The 4,935-nt window shown below is 41.6% G+C and overlaps 1 non-coding gene across 1 annotated transcript; it reads right to left on the bottom strand.

Annotated features, from left to right (window-relative positions):
* Window positions 1-1,040: 1,040 nt before the first annotated feature.
* On the bottom strand, window positions 1,041-1,147 carry LOC148212297 (small nucleolar RNA R71). Its single transcript, XR_015789999.1, has one exon. It is a non-coding gene; the product is annotated as a small nucleolar RNA R71 (small nucleolar RNA).
* Window positions 1,148-4,935: the final 3,788 nt, after the last annotated feature.

Here is a 4,935-nt window from a genome sequence, read left to right as displayed (position 1 = left end):
ATCGCTTGGGTAAAAGGAGGTTCGTCAGGCTCATTGTCATCGAAGACTGGTTTTCCCTAGACCTTTCGCAGGTCGTTCCTGAGGTCTTTTTGAAGCTGCTTGAACTGCAGCAGCAAGTCTCTGCTGTCGACTGACTCCGACTTTGTAGAGGCGGCGACTCTCTCGGAGCACCGCCGGTCCAATTTGTTGCGGAGATCCTGTTCGTTTCGTGAGGAGAGGCGGGTGTGCATATCTCCGGATCCCTGAGGGCGGTCGTTTCCTCCCAGAACGAGCTTCGACAGGCTGTGTTCCACCGGCCCGGACCTTGGGATCTTTTGCCTGATCTTTGGCGCGGTGATTGCTAGAGGTTTGGGAACTTTCCGTCATGGCTGGCACTTGAGCGATATGCTGAACCTTGGCTTATGACTTATCAGATCCCCATAGACGGCGCCAACTGTTGATGCCTAACTCGGCTGAAGTATGATGGATGACCTCAGAGGTCGGCCTCAAGCACTTGGGAGATCTTTTAGGGTACCTGCAAAGAGATGACCACTCCAACACCCACGTTAGTGCTTTAGTCGAGCTTAACAGTCAAGCACCAGACAGATTTTTTGCATACCGTGAGTTGGGGCCGGAGGCTGTATTTATAGTGGTAGGTGGGCGGTTGGTGGGCTGTATTTATAGCGGTGGGACCTGGCTAATGACCGCTGGTTGCTTGCACCAACTGATCAAGTTGGTGCTCCAGAGGGATCGCCAGTCAATTCGTTAGTCGGCTTGCCGCCGAGATCGTTTTGATAGGTCGGCCTTCTCTATGTCGTCTCGACTAAGTCGGCCACAAGCGGACCCGTCAACACTCCCATCTCAAATCCTTTATTGAAATAGCTAATGCATTTCAAGTTCCTAGTGTCTTTGAGGATGCACTAAGATTAAAAATGTTTCCTTTTTCTCTCAAGGATGGTGCAAGGACTTGGCTAAACGCATTAGAACCAAATTCTATCAACACATGGGTGGAAATGACGGAGAAATTTTTGGCAAAGTGCCATACATTTACCAGGAACGCAGACCTTCGAGAGGACATTGTGTCTTTTAGATAGAAGGAGAACGAAGCAGTTCAAGAAGCTTGGGAGCGTTTTAAGGAGTTACTTAGTAGATGCCCGAGCCATAGATTGCTCGCATGTGTGCAGATTGAACAATTCTATAGAGGATTGGATCATTCATCAAGGATGATGTTGAACACTGCAGCCAATGACTCGTTGTTAGAGAAGTCGGTAAATGAGATCGTTGATATCTTGAATAAAATGACAGACATTAATGACCAAGGCAAAATAGGAAGGTCATTATCAAAGAAGCAAGTATCAGTCGGAGTCTTTGAGTTAGACACAGTAGCTTCAATGCAAGCCTAAATGGCGGCTATGAACCAAATGTTAAAGCAGTTGATAATGGAGAAGGAAACCAAAACCACAATTTCGGCGATACCTGAATCTTCTCTTGTTTTACAAATTTCATATATATCTTGTGTCTATTGTGGTGATAACCACTTGTATGAGAACTGACCAGCTAATTTAGTGTCTATTTTCTATGTAGGTCAAGGTGCCCAGCGGAATTTCAACCTGTATTCAAACACTTACAAACATGGATGGAGGCACCATCCAAACTTTTCCTTGAGTAACCAAGGACTAGCTAGTAGCAGTGCACAAGCACCCGCTCAACAATACAAGCAAAACTATACTCGTCCTGGTTTTCCAACTCAACCGGCGGCCTCAACAATACAATCAACAACGAGGCAAAATACTACTCAGCAAAGTGGTAACAACGCAACTTTGGAGGCCATCATTAAAGAGTTCATGACAAGAACTGATGCTGCGATAAGAAGCTTGGAGATGCAAGTAAGGCAGATAGCTAATGATCAAAAATCTAGAACCCAAGGTACATTGCCTGGACACACAGAAAATCCGAAGCAAGATCGTGAGGGAAAGGAGCACTGTAAGGCGGTTATCACGAGAAGCGAATTAAGTTATGATGGACCCTCACTTCCAGACGAAGTAACTAATGCAGTCACACCTGTTCCTGCATCCACCTCCAATCCACAACAAGAAAGGAAAGCAGAACCTGTAAGTTCAAAAGAAAAAGGTAAGAAGGCGGATAAAGGTAAACAAGTAGTGTCCAGCATTACTCCACAGGTAGGTAATATTAAGATTCCTCCACCTTTCTCCCAAAGGCTAGTTAAAAAGAATCAGGATAGTCATTTTAAGAAGTTCTTTGAGATTCTAAAACAGTTGCATATCAATATACCTCTCATAGATGCTTTAGAACAAGTGCCTAACTATATTAACTTTTTAAAAGACGTCATATCTAGGCGTAAGAAGTTAGGTGAGCATGAGACGGTAGCCTTGACAAAGTGTAGTAGTGATGCTCTAGGGAATCCATTGCCTGTTAAATGTAAGGACCAAGGTAGTTTCACTATTCCTTGCTCAATAGGAGGTCAGAACCTAGGAAGAGCATTGTGTGACTTAGGAGCAAGCATTAATCTTATGCCTCTTTCTGTCTTTAAAGAGTTAAATATAGGAGAAGCTCGTCCCAGTATTGTCACTTTACAACTAGCTGATAGATCCATAAAGAAACCAAAAGGAAAAATAGAAGATGTGCTTGTTAAAGTTGATAAGTTTATTTTTCCCGTCGATTTCATAATTTTGGACTGTGAAGTAGATCTTGAGGTGCTAATCATGTTCATGTTCTAGTTGTTCATTTCTTCGTTTTTCACGCTTTTACCTTTCGTAGTGCTTTTAATTCGAGTTCTTACTTTCATTTTTTGTTCATTCTGTTATTTTAAAATTCTTTAGCGAGTTTCAACTCCCCTCACGCTCGAGAGAGAAGAGGGCCAAGCTAGAACTCCTTGTACGGCTCATTTATTCATTTAAATTCAATGAAAAATACTTTCTTTATGTTTTCGTGCATTTACTTTCATTTAATTATGTTCTAAATTAGTTTTCAACCTCATTGTGGAATGCCTTAGTCAAATGATTTGATTTTCAATACGTTCGGGATTTTGGCCAGATTGCCTGGCATTTTTTGGGTTGGTTTCTAAAAACTTCTCTTTACGTCTTTTTTCCATTTGGTCAGTGGGAACTTGATTTATTCACTAAAGCCCAACCTTGGGAAATGTAAGTTAGGTAAAATAATAGGAAATCAATATGGGATGTGACTTAGGAATAAGCGCATAAAACATGGTCCTAGTCATACGTCCTCTAACCCATAATGCAAATTAGTTCGTAGATATTATCTAGGATTGTAATCACACATAGGAATATGATTATAGGTTACCCTAGCATCTGCAACAACCAAAAGCGGTAGTGAAAGAGTAGAACTCAAATCTCAAGAAAAGTCAGGAATTGCGCATGGTGAATTTTCCCAACATAGTGTGTTTTCCAGGTTTTGCATCAAACTTAAGGTAGGAGACGAGGTTGAGTTTCATTAAATTGATTGTTAGTTACAACCCCAAACGACAAAATTTCATCACATTTTTCTTCCTAAATCACAATTACATATTTGAACAATTTCACTGCATTACTTGATTTTGAAAAGCAACAAGTCCCTGAGGATTCGACCTTGGATTACTTCCAAGTATTACTAGTGACCGTGTGCGCTTGCACGAGTCTCTAATCTTTTTAAAGGTAGAGAAAGTCCCAACAAGGCTGTAGCAGGATTATTAGCTAGGTATAATGTCAAGCATAGAGTCAGTACAGCATACCACCTTTAATCAAATGGCCAAGTAGAAATTTCGAATAGATAACTCAAAAGCATCCTAAAAAATGTGGTGAACACCAGCAGAAATGACTGGGCATTAAAGCTGGATGAGGCTTTATGGGCATACAGAACGACATTTAAAACGCTGTTAGGAACGTCCCCATGCAAGCTGGTGTCTGGAAAAGCGTGCCATCTACCCATAGAACTGGAGCACAAAGCATTTTTGGGAAGAAAAAATTGAATCTAAACTATGCTGCAGTAGGGGAAGTCAGGAAGCTACAGTGGCAAGAATTGGAAGAATCTCAAAGGGACGCATATGAAAATGCAAAGATTTATAAGGAGAAAACCAAGAAATGGCATGATGTGCGCATACACCCCAGGAAATTCGAAGTAGGGCAGCAAGTTCTCCTTTACAATTCTAGGCTCAAGCTATTCCTGGGAAGCTAAAATCTAAGTGGTCGGGGACCTTTCAAGTAGTAAAAGTTTCCACCCATGGAGCTATAACAGTCAAGAAATTAAAATCAGATAGAGAGTTCACTGTAAACGGACAACGACTCAAGCACTACTGGGGACAGTATGTGGCAAAGGATGCTGGTGCTCATCAGCTTGCCCCTGCATGAAGGAGTTATTTTTTACTTATTTAAAAAATAAATAAATAAAAATAAGGAGTTATTCTTTACTTATTTTTTTGTTTAGAAATTTTTAATGACTGAAAGATTGATTTAATTTTAATGGCAAGTGGTTTGTTGGTGAATAGATAATTAAACGCAACCACAGAGAGAGAAGAAGTGGTAGTGATGAAGGGACAACTAGCTGGGCACGGTAATTAATTTCAAAAAAGGGGCGTTAATTATTTTCGGGAATTGAAGGAAAATTTAAATTTCAAAAGGGAGGTCTTTAAAGCCTCTATTTAAAGCCAACTACCACCACCCACCAACCAACGATCGTCTTCCCCCTTCATCTTTCTTCTTCATTAAAACCGTCACGCCTGAAACCCGAGGCCCTCTATCCTAAAAAGCCATCACACTCATTCCTTTGTCAACACCAACTGCCTGTAACAGAAGCCATGCCTCGTATCAAGCAAAAGGCCAACTGTAAGAAGCTAGAAGAGTTACCTCTGTTAGAAGGCTCGTCGGAGGATATCGGTGGCTAAGGCAACAAATCGATGGAGGCAGAAACCGTCGAAAAGCAAGTCGCATCACCCGCTCATCT

This window comes from Momordica charantia (assembly GCF_013281855.1).
Source record: "Momordica charantia cultivar OHB3-1 chromosome 3 unlocalized genomic scaffold, Mcharantia_2.0 BLBB01000003.1, whole genome shotgun sequence".
Classification (NCBI taxonomy): domain Eukaryota; kingdom Viridiplantae; phylum Streptophyta; class Magnoliopsida; order Cucurbitales; family Cucurbitaceae; genus Momordica; species Momordica charantia.
Note: the sequence above shows the minus strand (reverse complement) of the source record. Positions and strands in the feature narration are given on the sequence as shown.